Here is a 21844-nt window from a genome sequence, read left to right as displayed (position 1 = left end):
TCAAAAAAAGCATTCAAAGACAAAAACCACATGATTATCTCAATAGATGCAGAAAAGGCCTTTGACAAAATTCAACAGTCTTCATGCTGAAAACTCTCAGTAAATTAGGTATTGATGGGACGTATCTCAAAATAATAAGAGCTATTTATGACAAACCCACAGTCAATATCATACTGAATGGGCAAAAACTGGAAGCATTCCCTTTGAAAACTGGCACAAGACAGGGATGCCCTCTCTCACCACTGCTATTCAACATAGTATTAGAAGTTCTGGACAGGGCAATCAGGCAGGAGAAAGAAATAAAGGGTATTCAATTAGGAAAAGAGGAAGTCAAATTGTCCCTGTTTGCAGATGACATCATTGTCATTGAAAACCCCATCGTCTCAGCCCAAAATCTCCTTAAGTTGATAAGCAACTTCAGCAAAGTCGCAGGATACAAAATCAATGTGCAAAAATCACAAGCATTCCTATACACCAATAACAGACAAACAGAGAGCCAAATCTTGAGCGAACTCGCATTCACAATTGCTTCAAAGAGAATAAAATACCTAGGAATCCAACTTACAAGGGATGTGAAGGACCTCTTCAAGGAGAACTACAAACCACTGCTCAATGAAATAAAAGAGGACACAAACAAATGGAAGAACATTCATGCTCATGGATAGGAAGTGTCAATATCGTGAAAATGGCCATACTGCCCAGGGTAATTCATGGATTCAATGTCATCCCCATTCATTCCCATCAAGCTATCAATGACTTTCTTCACAGAATTGGAAAAAACTACTTCAAAATTCATATGGAACCAAAAAAGACCCCGCATTGCCAAGACAATCCTAAGCCAAAGAACAAAGCTGGAGGCATCACACTACCTGACTTCAAACTATACTGCAAGTCTACAGTAACCACAACAGCATGGTACTGGTACCAAAACAGAGATATAGACCAATGAAACAGAACAGAACCCTCAGAAAAAATACCACACATCTACTACCATCTGACCTTTGACAAACCTGACAAAAACAAGAAATGGGGAAAGGATTCCCTATTTAATCAATGGTGCTGGGAAAATTGGCTAGCCATATGTAGAAAGCTGAAACTAGATCTCTACCTTACACCTTATACAAAAATTAATTCAAGATGGATTAAAGACTTAAATGTTAGACCTAAAACCGTAAAAACCCTAGAAGAAAACCTAGGCAATACCATTCAGGACATAGGCATGGGCAAGGTCTTCATGACTAAAATACCAAAAGCAATGGCAACAAAAGCCAAAATTGACAAATGGGATATAATTAAACTAAAGAGCTTCTGCACAGCAAAAGAAACTACCATCAGAGTGAACAGGCAACCTACAGAATGGGAGACAATTTTTGCAAACTACCCATCCGACAAAGGGCTAATATCCAGAATCTACAAAGAACTTTAACAAATTTACAAGAAAAAAACAAACCACTCCATCAAAAAGTGGGCAAAGAATATGAACAGACACTTCTCAGAAGAAGACATTTATGCAGCCAACAGACACAAGAAAAAAATGCTCATCATCACTGGCCATCAGAGAAATGCAAATCAAAACCACAATGAGATACCATCTCACACCAGTTAGAATGGCGAGCATTAAAAAGTCAGGAAACAACAGGCGCTGGAGAGGATGTGGAGAAATAGGAAGACTTTTACACTGTTGGTGGGACTGTAAACTAGTTCAAACATTGTGGAAGACAGTGTGGCGATTCCTCAAGGATCTAGAACTAGAAATACCATTTGACCTAGCCATCCCATTACTAGGTATATACCCAGAGGATTATAAATCATGCTGCTAGAAAGACACATGCACATATATGTTTATTGCGGCACTATTAACAATAGCAAAGACTTGGAACCAACCCAAATGTCTATCAACGATAGACTGAATTAAGAAAATGTGGCACATATACACCATGGAATACTACACAGCCATAAAAAAGATGAGTTCATGTCCTCTGTGGGGACATGGATGAAGCTGGAAACCATCATTCCCAGCAAACTATCGCAAAGACAGAAAACCAAACATTGAATGTTCTCACTTATAGGTGGGAATTGAAAAATGAGAACACCTGGACACAGGATGGGGAACATCACACACTGGGCCCTGTCGTGAGGTGGGGAGAGGGGGGAGGGATAGCATTAGGAGATATACCTAATGTAAATGACGAGTTAGTGGGTGCAGCACACCAACATGGCAGATGTATATATATGTAACAAACCTGCACGTTGTGCACATGCACCCTATAACTTAAAGTATAAAAAATAAAAAAAAAGAATGCCAAAAAAAGAGCATTCATGACCACATGTGACTAAGAGAAATAATCAAGACAAAAAATACCCTAGGAATTAAAACACCCAGTAGCAGCTTCTTTGTGCCTCCAAAGATGTCTGAATGACCAGATTCAATAAAAGGAAATGCCCATAATTATCACTGTGCATGATGTTGACGATCAATTCAGCCTTAGATTGGTAGGTACCAGAGTCTTTGTGATGGATTCAAGTATTTGTACCATGGACCATACCTCTCTGTAGATTTGGAAACATAATGACTTTTAATCTAAATCCACAGTGATAGATTTGGTTGAGGTTAAAGGAGCTATTGTCATGCTTCTATCTGAGCCAGCTCTACCCCTGGAGTTTGACAGACGTTAGCTTCTTACTGCCAAAAGATATTGTCTTTTTTTCCCTAAGACCTCTTTAGCCTAATCATCAGTTTCTGATTCTTCTTGGTTAGGACAGTCCTATTTCCAGTGAAACTTTAGCACTTGCTTTACCAGACACCATTCCTCAATATACTGGTATCTCATAGGTTTTCTATTTTTTGTTTCTGTTGCATCTCTTCAGTGATCTATGGTTATATTTTCCAAGCCACAAATCAAGAAACTGAGTTTGACAAAATAATTTTGTACTATTGCCAGTTGCAAAAGAAATCTTGAAGATGTATTTTAGATTCAATAATGCTGGAGTTTCATGAAATTTTTGTTATTGGAATGATTAGATATCATATTTGAAATTGGAACTATTCTAGAGGATCCTGCAATGTGAGGCACACTTCCCTCACTTTCTAGCAATTCTTTGTTCTTATTATTCTAATTGGAAATACAGAAACTATCTTAGACCTTTATCTTTACTAATCACAACCACTACCAGTTGTGTGGTACTTCTCAATCTTTCGAATTGGTCCCTATATCATTTTATAATTTTATAGATTTTAAGTTTTCCTATCTTTTGCCTCAGCTATTAAATCAGCCTTCTAACTAGTCTCCTTCCCAGTCAGTGTATCCTCCAACATGGTTTCTAAGAGTGATCACCTTGAAACACAAATTCAACAATGTCATTCCTCTGTTTAGAATGTTTCAATGGTTCTCCTTTGCCGGATAGTCTTCATGTGGAGATGAGAACTTCCATGGTCTAAACCACTGTAGAGAACACTTGTTGTTTTTTGGCTAGTCAGCATCCCAGTTTGTTTTTGGAGAAGTATCACTCCCCCAGTGAGTACTCTCAAAGTGCCCTGTCTTCTCCTAGCTTAGAGATGGTTACATGGCCCAAACCAGGCCAGTCACACTTTCTTCTGGGACTTTGAATTTTGAATAAAACTCTGCAAGGATGGAGCTCATTAATTTCCTCATGAGAATACATAGTCCCTACCAACGAGATCTCTAAATGAACCTGGGTCCTTCAAAGTTCTCCAATTTATGCTATCCTGCCAAGAGATGGGAACTGTTAACTGCATTCAAAAGCCTTATGCTTGTTTACCTTCCCCTTCCCACAAATACTCTGACTTTTAATCATTTGTAATAATCCATTGTAATTCCCTAGCATACCATGGGAGTCTTTCATGCCATGAAGATTCTGCAGATGCTCTCCTCTGTGTCTTGGAATGCCTCCTTCTCAAGCCAAGCAGTGCCTCGGACTGTTTCTTTAACATAGTACTAGTTCCCTGATTGGGGTGGTTTGCCCATTCTGATAATTACTGTCAGTCTTGTTTCCTAGATTGCAACCTCCTTTGTTTTATATGATGCCTGGCATAAGATAAACAAGATTTATTGTTTATTTTTATTTTTTGAGACAGGGTCTCACTCTGTGGCCCAGGCTGGAGTGCAGTGACACGATCCTTGCTCACTTCAAACTCCGCCTCCCAGGTTCAAGCGATTCTCATGCCTCAGCCTCTTGAGTAGCTGGGATTACAGGTGTGAGCCACCATGCCCGGGCTACAAGAATTATTTGATGAATGAATAAATAAAATGACAGTATATTTTGTATTTCATACATGGGAATTTATGTTGTAGATAACAAAATACGGCACATCTCCAGAACTGAAGAAAAAGATAGAAGGTTTAAGATAATAGAATCAACATAAAATTTATGAGACTGACTATAGGAGAATTGCTGATGAAATTAGGGCAAATTTATTAAAATAGGAGTGATGACAATGATACAGTTATGTGACAAACACAGAGCATGTATGTTACTAGCTAAGTAGTTTCTAATTAGGTAAGTAGTTATAAAATATCATTTAAATTTATTTACGGGCCGGGCACGGTGGCTCACGCCTGTAATCCCAGCACTTTGGGAGGCCAAGGCGGGTGGATCACAAGGTCAGGAGATCAAGACCATCCTGGCTAACACAGTGAAACCCCGTCTCTACTAAAAATACAAAAAATTAGCCGGGCGTGGTGGCGGGCACCTGTAGTCCCAGCTACTGGGGAGGCTGAGGCAGGAGAATGGCGTGAACCCAGGGGGCGGAGCTTGCAGTGAGTGGAGATCCGGCCACTGCACTCCAGCCTGGGGTATAGAGCGAGACTCCATCTCAAAAAAAATAAATAAAATAAATAAATAAATAAATAAATTTATTTACTTATTTATTTTTAGAGTTGGGGGTCTGACTATGTTGACCAGGCTGGACTCAAACTTCTGAGCTTCAGCAGTTTTCCTGCCTCAGCTTCCCAAGTAGCTGGGACTACAGGCATGGGCCACCACATCCAGATGAAAATGTTATTTTTAATACAGCTTGGTTAAATAGTAGCGGTTGAGAGCACAGAATCCAGAGTCAAACAGCCTCGGTTTAATCTCCATACCTCTATTTTTTCATTTTTTGGATGGAATAAATTGTACCTACCTCATAAGTTTGTCATTATGAAAATAAAATAATATAAGTAAAGTACTTAGCACAGTGCCTGGTGGTTCTAGTCATTCTTCATTTACCACCTCCTCCCCCATCCCAATCCAATTTCTGCCCCTCTTTGACTCTCTGTTCCTGGGAGGCTGAACTCTTATGGGCAGCATTCCCCAGGCTCCCTCAATGCCTGCCTTCTGCTTGGGCTTGGCCAAGGGTAGGCACCACTATGAGATCTGAGAGCAGAGAGAAAGGTGAGGGTATTGGCTCTACTCCCATTTTGATGCCTTGTCTCTGGGAATAAACTACCTTCCTTCCCAATTCCAGCCCCCTTCAGGTACTGCTAGCCCAGGCCATGGGCACACTAGGTCTTCCCTTTGTCACTGAAGCCCCAGGAGCAGTAAAGGCTTCCCACTGTCCCTCATCTTTGGGTGCCTCCTGTTTGTTCTTTTGACTCTGCCCACATTGCTATAAAGTGTTTTTCCCTTAAGATTTCTTTCTTTTTTTTTTTTTTTTTAGACAGAGTCTTGCCCTGTCGCCTAGGCTGGAGTGCGGTGGCCGGATCTCAGCTCATTGCAAGCTCCGCCTCCTGGGTTTACGCCATTCTCCTGCCTCAGCCTCCCGAGTAGCTGGGACTACAGGCGCCAGCCACCTCGCCTGGCTAGCTTTTTGTATTTTTTAGTAGAGACGGGGTTTCACCGTGTTAGCCAGGATGGTCTCGAACTCCTGACCTCGTGATCCGCCTGTCTCGGCCTCCCAAAGTTCCTGGGATTACAGGCTTGAGCCACTGCACCCGGCCTTCCCTTAAGATTTCTTTTTTTTTTTGAGACGGAGTCTCGCTCTGTCACCCAGGCTGGAGTGCAGTGGCCGGATCTCAGCTCACTGCAAGCTCCACCTCCCGGGTTTACGCCATTCTCCTGCCTCAGCCTCCCGAGTAGCTGGGACTACAGGTGCCAGCCACCTCGCCCGGCTAGTTTTTTGTATTTTTTAGTAGAGACAGGGTTTCACCGTGTTATCCAGGACGGTCTCGATCTCCGGACCTTGTGATCCGCCCGTCTCGGCCTCCCTAAGTGCTGGGATTACAGGCTTGAGCCACCGCGCCCGGCCGAAGATTTCTTTAACTATCTGGGATGAATCCTGTTTCCTGCCCAGACCCTAATACACTGTACATAGTCACTTCTTTAAAATGTGAGCTTTGGTTATTATATTAAATTATTAATATTAAATATTTAAATTGTTAAATTATTTTATATAGTATTCATCTACTCTACTTGTATTTTCACAAGAAGGAATTGGATCCATTGGTACATTTGAACTCCATACTCTGCCTTTGGTAGTAAACCTTTCTTCCTTAATGATAACACTGTAGGTCATGTAAACTGAATTTGTAACACATATGATTCTATGGGTGGATTTAAAATGTGGGACATGGCTTTAAAGTGTACTGGACACATGCAGAAATTTTCTCTTCCTCTCCTTCAGTGCACTTTTGAGAACCTGCTATGTGCCAAGCACTCTGCTGGAGTCTGGTATAGAGCTCGGTAAGCACAGCTGGAGGTCCTACGTTATATGTGGACCCTGGACTCACACTGCCTGTGTCTGCCTCTGAATCAGCCACTTTGGTGCCCTCCAACTTTAGGCACCTCTCTTAACCTCACGAGGCCTTAATTTTCCTTATACATAAGAATATGCACATTCGGTATAATTTTATGTTTCTGATTCCCACTTTCATGAGAATTTAGGGTGACAGTTCAGAGCAGGGTTCTTTGTGGCCTGGTCACCAAGATTCAAACCTCAACTTCACCTCTCACTATGTGATTGAGGGCAAATTATTCAGCTTCTCTCTAGTTTATTTTCATTATTGGCAAAAGGTAGGTGATACTAGTAGAACCTACTTCTTGGGTTTCTTGTGAAGCTTTAAATTAGTGTAAGAAGTCAGTCCTCATTGTTAGCTCTCCCCAGCCTTGAATCATTTTTCTAAAGTAGATTGGGAAGAGCACAGGCTTAACAATCAGCCAGATCAGGCTCGGAATCCCACTCCATCACTGACCCATCGAGTGACTCGGGAAGTAACTCAACCTTTCGGAACCCCAGTGTCCTCATCTGCAAAGTGAAGATAACAATACTTAACCAGGCTGGGCACGGTGGCTCATGCCTATAATCCCAACACTTTGGGACGCTGAGAAGGGAGGATCGCTTGAGCCCAGGTGTTTGAGATCAGCCTGGGCAAGATGGCAAGACCAAGTCCCTACAAAAAATTTTTTTGAATTATCTGGGTGTTGTGGTGCATGCTTGTAGTCCCAGTTACTCAGGAGGCTAAGGTGAAGGATCCCTTGAGCCCTGGAGTTCAAGGGTGAAGTGAACCGCGATCATGCCACTGCACTCCAGCCTGGACGAGAGAGTAAGACCATGTCTCTAAAAAACAAAACAAAACAATACCATGTATTTATCTTCCCCATTTCCCCTAAATTAAAAGTCATTTGAGCCAGATAATATGATGAAAGATAAAGGCAGGAAAATATGAAATGATATTCTGGAGAATTGCAAGTAAAAATACAATATAGTGTATCTTTAAGGTCACTTTTAACATTTGAAACTTTGTCCTTTTAAACAAAAGCTCTATAAGCATAAGAGAGAATGATTTATCCACTTTTACTATTTTCTGACCATTTGTCTGTTAGAGTGTGAGAGAATAAATTGGAATTAATAGAATGGTTTATAGATAGATCTCCAAGCCAACTGCTATAAAACCCACAAAATCAGTTTTCTTTAATTGTTTTTAATACGAAGTGTAGTGTCTTTGTAGCTATACTGTCATTCATAACAGGAGAAGAACATCATGTCAAAAGAAAAGAAACCTGCATGGCATGGTAAGTCAGGGAGGAAAGTCTGGTCAGCTGGGCAAGCACTGGACCAGTGACTCAGGTGCTGGTCAAATGTACCACGTTCCCCTGACCTGATGACACCTTGCTCTGCCCTCTGTGTTTCGTGTTTCTGCTTCCATGCTGGGATAAGGACGAAAGAGCAATTTTATGTTAATTGCTCCATCTCATTCTCTAAAGGACTAAGGTGGCAAATAGTTTAAGAAAGGGAGACCTTAGAACATTTCACAAATTATGAAGTTCTTAATAAATCCTTAATAATAATGCAAAGCAAAGAATGAACTCTTTTATTTAGTTGACACCTCTGTATCAACTTTTCTTTAAAAGCATTTCTCAGGTTCCTTTTCTTCCAATTCATTTAAATCTGGCTTATTTAATAGCCTGCCTTTTTCCATCTTGTTGAAACTATTGCTGAGCCTGGAGAGTGACCCAAAAGGCTGGCCAGAGCTGTAAAGCCAGCAATATCTAACTGATCTGATTCTCGCTTTGCAAGCACATCTTGCATTTTTTGTCGCTTGAGGGAAAAAAAGTGGGGGCATAGAGAGGTGGTTTTAGCCTTGTCTCTGCTGACTTATCTGCCTCCCCCACCCTCAGGGTGATCTGGAGCACATCTTGAGCTTCTCCTGGTCAAATTCCATTTGCAAGTAAAGTGTCAGGGCTCAACTAGATTTCTGAGTTCTTTTACACGTCTGAATGCTCTCCTGCAGATGATGGGGGCAATTTTCACATTCCAGCCTGGCAACAGTCCCCTGAGCCAAGTGTACACTGCCCCAGGGCCAGATTCCAGCTCTCTGATTCCTCCAAGCTCCCTTCTAGCCACTTCATTAATTACATTAGAAACCTGGCCCTGCAGTCATCTGAGTTTATGACCTCTGAGAACCAGTCTTCCTCACTAAAGCTGGGAGCATGCCTGTGTGTGAGCACAAGCTCATATTTGGTTCTTAGTTGATAGGCAAGGGTTGGCCTGAGTAGAGATGGAAGTGCTGGCCAAGATTTCTTTCTTCCAAAAGAAATCTCCAAAAGAAATCTGGGAAAACTTGGTGCAAGTGATAACAGGCATGTGTCAATTTCAGAAACCAGTTGGTGGATGTAGAATATTTTCCAGGCACGGTCTCCTTGTCCCCAAAACATAAGTTCATATACATTGATTGGTTTGAGCAACAATCAAGATAACATGGGCTCTAGTGCTTAGGAAGTATTTGAATCAAAGACAGACTTCCTAAAATTATCTTTCATTGGCAGGGTGTGGTGGCTCACACCTGTAATCTCAACACTTTGGAGGCCAAGGTGGTGGATCACTTGAGGTCAAGAGTTCAAGACCAGGCCAACATGGTGAAACCCCGTATCCACTAAAAATACAAAAATTAGCCAGGTGTAGTGCTGCGTGCCTGTAATCCCAGCTACTCAGGAGGTTGAGGCAGGAGAATTGCTTGAACCTGGGAGGTGGAGGTTGCAATGAGCTGAGATCATGCCACTGCACTCTAGCCTGGGCAACAGAGCAAGACTCCATCTAAAAAAAAATCTTGTATTGAAACATATAGAGAAAAGAACACAAATTATCAGTGTAGAGGTCAATGCATTACCATAAAGTGAACGCACTTGAGTAACCATAAACCAGGTAGAAAATACAGCCTAAGAATCCCCTATTGTGTTCCCTCTCCTCTTTGGAAGTAAGTTTTTTATGGTGTTGACAGTATAGCTTCTCCATTTTTCCTTCCAGAACTAATTCTTGGAACCGCCTTGCTCTCTTTCTGTTACTTTTCCCCCCTTCTCTTTTTCCTTCTTAGAACAAAACAAAATACTATTGACTAGCAGTGGTCATTCTCTTCCCTCTAACCTGAAAGTCAGTAAATTGAGTAGAAAGGACTGATGGGGGCAAAAGGACTGAACCTCCACCACATTTGTGCTGTAAGAAAACATGATATGGTTGCCTAGGCTCCACAGGTTTTTTAAACTCTCATCTCACACAGACTCCATGATACAGGCAAAATTCTTGTAATTTCATAGACAAGGAAATGGAGGCTCAGCAGCTTGATCAGCACTTCTGAAACCAACCCTTTGCCGGGTGTAGAGTCTTTGTCTAGGCCAGGACCAGTGACTTTCAGTGTATGAAGGGAGTTCTCATCAAGGTGGTTGATGGCCCCAGTGTGGTGCGGCTTCCCAGAAAAACGCATACACAGAGAAACACAAAAAGTGCCTACCACTGTGGAGGGTTCCCGCAACTGGCGAACCACTGGTACCTCTGGAAGCCCCCAGCTGCTGCAGTGACTCTGAGGGATGAAACAGCCATCCGTATCCGCGCGCAAGCCCATTACCTTTCAGCCAAAGAGTATTGCCAATGGTAGTATTGTTAGTGCAGTTCAACTGCAGGACAGACTGACGTCCTTAGAAGCAGCCTCTGTGTGTGTGTGTGTGTGTGTGTGTGTGTGTGTGTGTGTGTGTGTGCACCACGGGACGCCCTCCTTTCCCGCGGAGCTGTCACAAAGGACTTCACTTGGCATCCTCACTCCTCACTTCCCAGGATCACGGACTCCACAAAGTTCTGGTGCCCGTTTCTCCGGGACCACTGCCAGCTGAGCATACAGCTCCGGCCAGGAGGGCGCCAGTGGCCCCGGGAGCCAGGGAGACCAAGGACAACTCGCATTCATTTCTAGACCCCGGCTCCCCCGAAATGCGCACGGTCCTTGGCGGGCTCGGTCAGGGCACGTGGTGGGCGGCCGGGGCACAGCGGCGCCTGGGGACGCGCGTGTGTGCGCACCGAGAGGGCGCCTGGCCGACGGTGCCCACCTCTCTCGTGGCCTTAGTGGCTCCAGGCCTGGTAGGGCCGGGGCCGCGGCTCGGGCAGTGCCCTCCCTACTCCTGGTCGGGCCGGGAGCAGCGGGAGCAGGCGCAGCGCCCCTACCGCCCGCTTTTCCGCCTCCATCTCCTCCGCCGCCTCCTCCTCCTTCCCCCAACCACCCGCGCAGTCACAACCGGTTCAGACTGGCCGGGGTGCCCCGCAAAGACAGACAAGGGAGAAAAAGACAACAGGGAAAACCCCGGGGAGGAGGAGGAGAAAGAGAAGGTGGAGCCCAGAGAAGGGGGCCGGCTCCCCAGCTCCATGTGGCCGCCGCCGCTGCGGGTCTTTGGGGGCAGAGGGCGGCGGCTGCCGGGGCCGCGCGTAGCGGGACCGATTGCCTAATACTCCGGCACGGGCCGGGGCCGCAGCTGGCCCGGATAAATAGCCGCCCGGCGGGCCGGGAGCTGCACGGGAGAGCGGCGGCCGCTGCCCCCACCACACCACCAGCCCGGCCGCCCGGGGCATTGCGCCGGGTGCTGAGTACCGGAGGCCCCGCAGAGGCCGGGACTCAGGTAAAGGGCTGGAGCTTGTGGGGAGGGTTCCAAGGGAGGGCAGCAAGCCCTGTGTCCTAGAGACAAGAAGTCACTCCGACTCCGAGCAGTAGGAGGGGGCGGTGGAGCAGCATGGAACGTGGCTTTTGTCTGGGGTGTATGCCGGGGCTTCGAGTGTCCACGGTGCGCCCGCCCCTCGCTTCTCCACTTTTTGATGGGGTGCTTCTACAAAGTGTGCAAGTTTTCCCGGGAATCTGAAGGCGGCATTTTGCACGGAGTAGAAAGAGAGGAAGGGTGGTCCTGGGGCTGGTACGTTGGCCCCCCAGAGAGCTGCCCCTGGACTCCTGAGAGAGCTTCTAGGGTTGCTGGTGGAAGAGCAGGGAGAGGTGCATGTGATGCAGGTGGGCCTCCATTTCCCAGAGGACCGAAAGGCCTCCAATTGCCTTGGATGGGAGCGCAAGCAAGCAGGTGCCCCCGGAAGGTTGGGACTGGGGAGCCGGGGGTACTCCTGACCTACGTGGAGCGCAGCGCGCAGGGCCGGTGGATTCTGCACGCCGGCGCCAGGTTCAGCACCACCCGTCAGCCCTGGGCAAGCGCGGGAGCCCAGCCTTTGCCACCGCCGCAGGAGGCACCGGCACCTTGGCCACCTGGCTGCTCAGCCAGAACTTGGGAGGACTTGGTGCTTAATGCCCCATCTTTGGTTCGCCCGAGGTAACCTGCTGTGGCTTCAGCAGCGCCCAGAGGCTTTCCAGAGAGCTGATAACCACGAACAAACTTGGCCATCCAAAGCAAATCAGTGCTTTACCTTGTTTTTGGGGTGCCTAGTCTATCCAACACAAATTAGTCCGGAAGTTTAGTCAGGATTTACACTAAATATATTACTTATATAGTAAGTTATTCGATATAACATTTTTGATCAATTTTCTAGGCTACAGTTTTGATGTGTTTTTTTTTTTTTAAATCTTGAATTAACTGAATAATAGTTCATATTGAAGGTGGATTCTCCCATTCCCTGCACCCAGAGTAGAATTTTCCGTTGTTCCACCAAATTTTGTAAATTGTTATGCCTTAACAGTTTCTTGTATTTGAGTTGGCTTCAGCTTTGAGAAATTCTTCAGGCAGGTTTAGGCAGAGGGCTGAGGAAGCTAGAGAAGATTCCGAAGAGAAAGGATGATTATTTGTTGCATGATTATAGCGTCTTTTAAAACTTCTAATAGGAAAACACTTGCACTTTCCTGGACCAAATGCAGAGTAAAGCCATTTTCTATTATCTGTTGCAATAATTAATAATAAATATGTAAATGTAGAAAACATGGTTAATACCCAAATCACTGTCAGAAACCAGTCCCGCGGCCCCCACCACCTCAAAAAAAGTCCTCGGAAGTAGGAATTAGATAATAAAATAGCTTAACCTGCAATTTTGCAGCAACTCAGACTTTCAGCACCACCGATCCCCTAATAACATCCCTATTGGTTTCTTCCATTTTGTGTGTAGGTGAGTGGAATAACAAGTATCCTTCATATCCATAGGATGAGCATCGGGAGGAACCAAAGATATGGGGAGGTAGATCAAGACATTAGGAAATCTTTTCCGGCTTCTGACTTTGAGTCTGAAAAGGTGGTGTGAATTGGTTGGTGTCTGAATCTTTATCAGGACACATGGTGCTCTGGGGTGGATCTGGCCTTGCAACTCAAGCTAGAGGATGACAACTACACAGCATGGTCACATTTTCAAGTTTTACTTCCTTGCCCCAATCTTTCAAACCCCTAATTAATTAATTAGGTAATAAAAATGGTATATATTTATGATGCACACAACATGATGTTTTGAAATAGTAATACGTTGTAGAATGGCCCAACCGACATAATTAACCTATGTATTACCTCACATTTTTATCTTTTTTTTTTTTTTTTTTGGTGTGGTGAGAATACTTTCAGTCTACCATCTTGACAATTTTGAAAATACAATACATTGTTATTAACTATAGTCACTATGTTGCACAATAGATCTCTTGAACTTATTGCTCCTATCTAACTGAAATTTTGTATCCTTTGACAAACATCTCTTCACCCCAACTCTAGCTACTGGTAACCAGGGTTCTACTCTCTTTTCTGAGTTCAACCATTTTAGATTCAAGCCTTCCTCCCCTCCCCTCCCCTCCCCTCCCCTCCCCTCCCCTTCCCTGCCCTGCCTTCCCCTTCCCTCTTTTCTTCTCTTTCTTCTCTCTCTCTCTGTCTCTTTCTTCTCACTGCAGCCTCGACTTCACCAGGCTCAGGTGATCCTTTCACCTCAGCCTCCCGAGTAGCTGGGACTACAAGCGTGTGCCACCACACCCAACTAATTTTTGTGGTTTTTGTACAGATGGGGTTTCGCCATGTTTCCCAAGCTGGATTACAGGCATGAGCCACTGTGCCCGGCCGATTTCCTTCTTTTTTTTTCTTTTTTTTGAGATGGAGTTTCACTCTGTTTTTTGAGACAGAGTTTTGCTCTTGTCACCCAGGCTGGAGTGCAGTGGCATAATCTTGGCTTACTGCGACCTCTGCCTCCCAGGTTCAAGCAGTTCTCCTGCCTCAGCTTCCCGAGTAGCTGGCATTACAGGCGCGTGCCACCATGCCTGGCTAATTTTTTTGTATTTTTAGTAGAGATGGGGTTTCACCACGTTGGCCAGGCTGGTCTCGAACTCCTGACCTCAGGTGATCCACCTGCCTTGGCCTCCCAAAGTGCTGAGATTACAGGCGTGAGCCACCGCGCCTGACCGATTTCCTTCGTTTTCAAATCTGAATTAGTCTGCTATTGTGTGTGTGTGTATCACATTTCTTTATCCATTCATCCACTCATAGACATTTAGGTTGATTCCATATCTTGGCTATGATGAATGATGCTGCAAGGAACATGGAAATGCAGCTGTCTCTTCAATATAATGCTTTCCTTTCCTTTGGGTATATAGTGAGATTGCTGGATCATATGGTAATTCTATTTTTAATTTTTCTGAGGAACCACCATATTGTTTTCCATCATGGCTTTCCAAGATAGTATCACTTAATGACTTCGACTTTAATTAATGATTGCAAAAATGTATATATTTTGAGCTACTTAGCCTTTTCTTCGGGAGGTTCTTGGCAGACACCAAAGTAACCCTTATGGATGATGAGATTGAACTATAACAAAAAAGCAAGTTCAAAAAAAGAAAGAACACATGGTCCCTGCCTCCAAATGTTTAGTGAGAAAAATAGACTTACAAATATCTGTATTACAAGATAGTACAAATGGAGTCATAGGGTAGCAACATCAATAGTGTGCTACTGAATGACAAAGAAAAGGAGAGGTTCATTCAAGGCTAAGTATGAAGAAAAGTTGTGGGGTGGGTGTAGCAGTTTAGCTGGGACTTGAAGAAGGAAGAGGATTTCCTTGATGGAAAAGAGGCCTGCTGGAACAAGAGAATAGCACAGAGATAAGGAAGTCTAGTGTGTTTACAGGAAGCAAAGCAGTTTGGAGTAGCTGAAGCCTGGAATTTAAGACAGATAAGGCTGGGAGGTGGGATGGGGCTAGATCATAGAGACTATGGCATGTCATGCTAAGAAATTAAAATGTGATTGAACGTTATTGGTATATTTACATAAGCAGTGTCAACATCCTTAACTGTACTTTTTGCTTTTAATTTCAGTTTTATGAGTTTCCTTCTCAAATAAGTAGTTGATTAAAATCTCAATATTTACTTCCTATCAGTTACTTTCTTTTTTTTTGTTTGTTTGTTTTTGTTTTGTTTTTGTTTTTGTTTTTGTTTTTTTGAGACAGAGTCTCGCTCTGTCACCCAGGCTGGAGTACAGTGGCCGGATCTCAGCTCACTGCAAGCTCTGTCTCCCAGGTTTATGCCATTCTCCTGCCTCAGCCTCCCGAGTAGCTGGGACTACAGGCGCCCGCCACCTCACCCGGCTAGTTTTTTTGTATTTTTAGTAGAGACGGGGTTTCACCATGTTAGCCAGGATGGTCTCGATCTCCTGACCTCGTGTTCCACCCATCTCGGCCTCCCAAAGTGCTGGGATTACAGGCTTGAGCCACCGCGCCCGGCCTCCTATCAGTTACTTTCAATCAATAAAAGAATAATGTGTTCCTAATATCCTTCAATGCTTTATCTAAATCCAACAGTGATTTACCCCCAAACCTGCATTCCATTGATATGAATAGCTCTTAGCTTGATTAAAACTCTTTGGATTGGAAAACACTTCTACTTTCCTGGGGCAATAGGCAGAGTATAGTCATTTTCTATTCTCTGTTGCAATCATTAATAATAATAATAATTAATGTTTATTAAACATGTTATGCCAAGGGAGCCACATAGCCTTATGTTATCTAGGGAGGCGTTGTTTTGATCTTAGACTGAGAATTTTTACAAGGTCACACAGCTAAGTAAATGGACCAAGGAGTCTACCCCCAGAGCCTGTCCTTTGAACTATTGTACTAACATGTAACAGGGGCGTAGTGTATGATAATTATTATTAATATTAGTTAGAAACTGTGCCTGATTCCTGTAGCAGAACTGTTTCTCTGTTTTTCTCTTTGCATCATCATTTTCATCATTCAGATTAATTTTACCTTACACGTTCAGTGACGGGACATATTTTAATGTTTTAATATACCTTTAAACTACTCATTGGATCTTGTACTTTTATGACCCACCCAAAAGAAACTCTTAAACTCTGAGAAGAGACAGGATGTGGGATGAAAAAAAATGTTAGCAAAAGTGATAGCACTAAATATGAAGACCAGGCCTTCCAGATTCTCTGGAAGAATGTTGATTACCAATATTCTCACGATTCCCAATAAACTCCCCAAATCACCAGATCTTTTTGCATTTCAGCATCCCATATATTTTTCTGTGTGTCTTGATTTTTTTTATTATGAAGGTAATACAGTAAACATACCACTTTGTACATGACATACTAAAGTATGTATTTAGACAACAGATCAAACATCACATGATCATGTATAAATTGTGCAAAACGTTTGCTAACTGAAAGAACACATCAGTGTTGTTATTATCATAGATTTCCTCACCAGAACACTACTCTCAGGCCAGGCTCTGCAGAAGAGGGTTGTGTGGAGTAGAGAGAAGCTGAAATAAGAACCTGGCAGTCCAGTGACCCTGGTAACAGTGTGGGACACAGGGAGATGATGATACCAATGGATCTCAGTGTCTGGCCCTCGCTCTGCCTAAATTTAACTCTGTTACATCTCAATTTTTGTATTTACTTTGTTAAATATTTGGATCTTTCCATCTTTTCTCAGACTCTGAGTGGTTTACAGATCCTGCTATTTTCACTTTTGAGTTTGAGAGTAGGACTTAGAAATAGATGACTCTTCACTGGATTGGTGAGTAAAGGATCCTGAAACTGTTCTCTCCTTCAGCATGGCGTCTCTCAACTTCAGTTTCCTCATGGGTGGATTAAGGGATTGAATAAGATTAGCGGTGTCAATCACAATCTTCACAAGGTTTACCCAGATGAGACAGGCATCATAAATGAGCAAAGAGGACTGGGGGCAGTGGTTAGGTAGTAGGTGTGTGAAGGTGTAGGGGATAGCATAGGTGAAACTAAATGCAAGGCAACCTTAGTCCTGTGGTCAGGGAGATTTTAGGGAGTGGAAGGACCTGGAGAGAAAATGCCTCATCCAATGAGAGCCAGACTTACTCAGTTCCAGTTAATCGTTATGTAAGAATGAGGGCCCAGTGTTATCAGACCTTTCAATGTTTTGAGAGAATCCTGAAATTCAGATTTTTATGTGAAATCTTCTAGTGTTAAAACATCAGCAGTTTGGCCGGGCACGGTGGCTTACACCTGTAATCCCAGCACTTTGGGAGGCAGAGGCGGGCAGATCACGAGGTCGGGAGATCGAGACCATCCTGGCTAACAGGACAAAACCCTGTCTCTACTAAAAAAATACAAAAAGAATTAGCCAGGCATGGTGGCAGGCGCCTGTAGTCCCAGCTACTTGGGAGGCTGAGGCAGAATGACATGAACCCGGCAGGCAGAACTTGCAGTGAGCCGAGATCGCGCCACTGCACTCCAGCCTGGGTGACAGACCAAGACTCTGTCTCAAAAAAATAAAAATAAAAACAAAATCAGCAATTCATTCAAATTTGCTAAAAAAACAAAACCAAAAATGTTGCGTCTGCCAAACAAAACACATTAAGAGATCAGATTTGGCCTGAGTGGTGTCAAAGTTTCCAAAATTCCTTCTGGCTTCAGACTTGGGTGATCCTATATAACCTATTTCTTCCCCTTTTGCTAAAACAGATGGTAGTACTCCCAGTATCCAAATTATGACAGCTTTAGAGGAGTTCTTTGGCAAATGCTAGACTTTGAAAAATCTACAAGGCCTTGAAGGTTAAAATATATTCTTTTTTCATAGCAGCACTATTGATAAAATTCAGAGGCTTCCTACCACGGGAGGCCATGGTAGGAGAATTGCTTCAGCCCAGGAGTTCGAGACCAGCTTGGGTATCACAGTAAGACTTCGTCTCTACAAAAAATAAAAAATTAGCTGGTTGTAGTGGCACCTGCCTATAGACCTAGCTATTTGGGAAGCTGAGGTAACAGGATCATTTGAGCTTGGAAGGTCAAGGCTGCAGTGATGAGCTGTGATTGCACCACTGTACCCCCAGCCTGGGCAACACAGCAAGGACCTGTCTCAAAAAATCAGAGGCTCCAGAAATTAATTACCTGTATTTATTGTCCCTTTCAGGAACAATTAGTGTGATTTAATTCCAAGATTCAGAGCTGCTCCTCTAAATATTTTACTTCCTGTTCTGTCTTTCCATCTCAATGTGAAAGAATCAATTTTGGTTTCCACTTGGATGAGGTATATTTATATGCTTGGCTTATGGTGTTCAGATAAAGAAATCTTCATTGTCTTTAACTTGGCAATATTTCACCATATATTCTGTCCCTCTTCCTTAACAGAGCTATCTGGGGATGTTCTTGAATTTCAGCTAGATGAATCAATTAAGTGGTTTGACTTTTAGAAGTTAATATGGCAATTTAGATTTTTTAAAAAAGCTATTTATATGGATCCAAAAAATAAAAAGGTAAACATAATGAATGGATTTGCAGTGAAATTCTTTAATACAAGTGTGTTTTTAAGGCTGGGTTGCTTGGATTTGACTGGCTGGGATGTGTTATTTGCTTTAGGTCAATGAGCTATTCTACAAACAAGTGGACCTGACTTTAACTTAAAGTTCAGAGCAGATGTTGACAATGAGAAGGAAGCATCTGAGTACATAAAACAAGAATGACGTGTTCAGAGAAACCACATACCTTACTGTGACTGAGCTGACTACAGAGGACAAACAAGAGGCTCTGAGTGACAGTTCTGAGCCATGATTTGCCCTTGTCCCAATAATAAGTCAACCCCACCCTTCCACATCAGAGAGTATGTTAACCGTCACTGAATGTTTAACGTTTAAAACTGAATCGGAAAGAATCAGGTAATTATTTGATCATTTCAGCCCTGTCATCTGATGTTATATTGGTAAAAGATTTGGATTTTAAGTTTTTTACTCATATATTCAGCTAGCTTTTCAGATTCAGTGGTGGAAACAGACTCTAAGCTCCGGAGAGGAAGGGGCCACATCTCCTTCACCCCACAATGCCTTCTAAATGCACTCAATTCATTTCGTTGAATGAAGATATTTGATTAGTCATTTGAATATATAGGAGATTTAGGTAAGTAGGCTTTCAATGAATTCATTCATTCATTTCATACAGATTTGTTGAGCTTTCCCTATGTGCCAATCATAATTCTTAGTGCTAGGCATATGGGATAGACTTGTGGGCTAGTCCTTTAACAAATAACAATGTATTATAATAAATGTTGTAGCAGGGATGCTTAAATTGGTGTGAGACCTTGGAGGAGGAATGACTGATGTAGAGTTTCATGGATGGCATCAAGATGAGAGAAACATTTGGGCTCAGTCTTGAAGGAAGAGTAGAAATTGGAGAAAGGCATTCCAGCTGCCTCCACCTACTAACAGGAACTGAAGAGTCAAAGCTTGGACAAGGGAGGGAGCATGCTAAAATGCTGAGTCATGAGCTGTGGGTTGGGGGACACAGATTTGTGGGATATCCTAGCGTTACAGTAGACTTTTAGAAGAAAGAATCAGGTAACTGGCTACTTATTTAAAGATCTCGATATCTGATGTCATATGGACAAAACATGGTTTTATAAAATCAATGTTTTCGTTTTTGTTTATAATTTTTGAATAACATTATAGTTTTAGTGACGGACAACTGTAAGTGTCATGAGGGCAAGAATGATTGTCATTGATTTCTTAGTGTCCTTTTGTAATTAATGAAATAACTTGTGCTCTGCTAATGGGTAAATTGTGGGTGATAAGGAACCATGGAAGAATTTGAAAACTTGGAAGCAGAATTGAGATGACCAGAGAGCCCTGGTTTAGGAAGATCCATCTGGCAGCAGCTGGGCAGATGCCCTGCAGCAGGGAGACAGTGTAAGCTGAGAGATCCATCTGTAGGCAGTTGTGATGGTCTAGGCATTCGCAGAAAAGATGGAGAGGAGGAGTCTGATTGCAGAACTCTTTGGGGGACCCTGGTATGCTGGAGACGAGGGGCTGGGATTCAAGGAAGAGCTGGAATGCAATGAAGTCAGGCTCTGTGCTTGGGCAAATGGAATTATGGTCATGACAGTTTTCCAGATAAAATTCAGGAGGAGAAATTAAGAATTGAGTTTGAAGGGCCTGGGCACATCCAGTTGAGATATTGACATGGAAAATGGTGAAAAATTGGTTAGAAATGTGGATCTAGAGTTCTGAAGAGAGGTCAGGGCTGCGAATGGAGACTTCAGACTTCTTGCTTGAGTATCTGTGATCAGTTGGTGGCCTTTGAGAGAGCCTGGGAGAGTCTTGTGGGAGTGGGCTCACGAAAGCAAGGGGGCAGTGGTTCGTAAAAACAGAGAAGTAAACAGTGTCAAGAATGAGGAGGCTGTGCTGACGAACAGTGAGGAGGCAGGAAATGCCATAGTGAAAATACTTTTTCTTGTTTGAATGCATCAGAAGCCAGAAATCACTGAGTAGAGGAATGATGAGAAGGTGAGGAAGCAGAGGTAGGGAGAGTACCCTTTCCTGTTTTTCTGAGAAAACCTTTGAAAGATGCAACTACAGTAACAAGATCTAATACTTACTAAATAGTTACTTTATGCCAAACTCCTTGCCTGTGCTTCATAGCCAGGCTTGAAATCCCCTGTAGGTTTTAGCATGTGCTTGGATGGATGCTAGAAACGTGCTCATGTGAAATACAAACTTAAAATGGGGTTCTTCATTTGCTTTTTGCTGCACATTGAATTACCCACCTTTTTTTGAAAACTGGTTTTGAAAGGGAGATCCTAGGAGTCTTTGGGATAAGGAAGGAGTCTCTGAACTGGGGAAAGAGCAGCAAACTGGGGTATGAAGAATGCAAAGATGAACTTGATTGTGCAGTGCTTAAGAGAAAAAGCCATTTGTCAGCTTTCATTCTACCAACAGGTACCCTAATAACTGTGCTGCAACATCTGGAAAGGGGGTGCTAACCAGCTATGTGGTTTCCTGATTTGAGGAGAAAAGGAAAGAAGGAAAGAGGGATGGAAGGAAGAAAGGGAAGGAAAGACAGGAAACAAAAGCAAACCTTGTTTGGACTTCAGTGCCTCTTGATTTTGTCTTTTTTTGGCTGTCAGTGACCTGGGAGCTTTTCAGTGATCTAAAAGCAGCCTATGATTGTCATTCTGGTCTTTCCTCACTAAGACTTCCTTCTTCCTATTTGCTGACTTTTCTTTCCATCAGGAAATTATTCTACGAGATGTTAAAAATGCCATTTCCATATCATATTGTTATTTTTGGGTGAGGAGAGAGATGTGATACTAGTATGTGTGTGTATGTGTGTTTTAAGTGCAGTTGAATCTGAAATAATGAAAACCTAGAACCAAGTATCTAACAGAAGATGTGCTATTGTGGCAGGGAAGGAGGAGAGTTGAGGATGTTCTGGCCAGAGGTCTTTATAGGGAAAGTACCTTAAAGATTTTGGGGGGAGCTATAGGAGGATAAAAAATAACTTTTTGTGACTACCAATTATATTTAAAGGTATTAAAAAAAACAGTGATACTTTATATTCAGATTTCTATGTGCCAGGCACTGGGCTAAATGCTTTACAGAAATTAACTCATATAATTATTACCACAATCTGATGAGGTAAATACTGCCATTCCCCTCACTTTTCAGATGAAGAAAAAGAGGCACAGAGCTATTTAAGTAACTTGCTGAAGGTCACACTCTTGGCTGGTACCAGAGCTGTGATGTACACTCAGGTTATCCAGAACACCAGCCAGTGTGCTTATTCCTTACGTGAAATTTTCTAGAATAGATGTTCTCACGTACTCATAGATGTAAGTATCTGTGTGTGTACTTGTATGAGACTGTAGTTATTGAAAACACAGAGAAGTGGAAAT

At 43.1% G+C, this 21844-nt stretch overlaps 1 protein-coding gene across 2 annotated transcripts in view; it reads left to right on the top strand.

The window, feature by feature from the left end:
* Positions 1 to 11242: 11242 nt before the first annotated feature.
* The window catches only part of LOC105466187 (solute carrier family 16 member 9), a 58786-nt gene continuing 48184 nt past the window's right edge, over positions 11243 to 21844 (top strand). Inside the window, exon 1 of one of the 2 annotated variants that reach the window (XM_011715211.3) lies at positions 11243 to 11373. The gene's annotated coding sequence lies outside the window, so the exon portion shown is untranslated. Of the gene's footprint in view, positions 11374 to 18540; positions 18837 to 21844 lie in introns of those variants that run through there. The other variant, XM_011715212.3, reaches the window with a different exon arrangement.

Source organism: Macaca nemestrina, chromosome 9 (genome assembly GCF_043159975.1).
Source record: "Macaca nemestrina isolate mMacNem1 chromosome 9, mMacNem.hap1, whole genome shotgun sequence".
In the NCBI taxonomy this organism is placed as follows: domain Eukaryota; kingdom Metazoa; phylum Chordata; class Mammalia; order Primates; family Cercopithecidae; genus Macaca; species Macaca nemestrina.
This window is presented reverse-complemented; position numbering and strand designations above follow the sequence as displayed.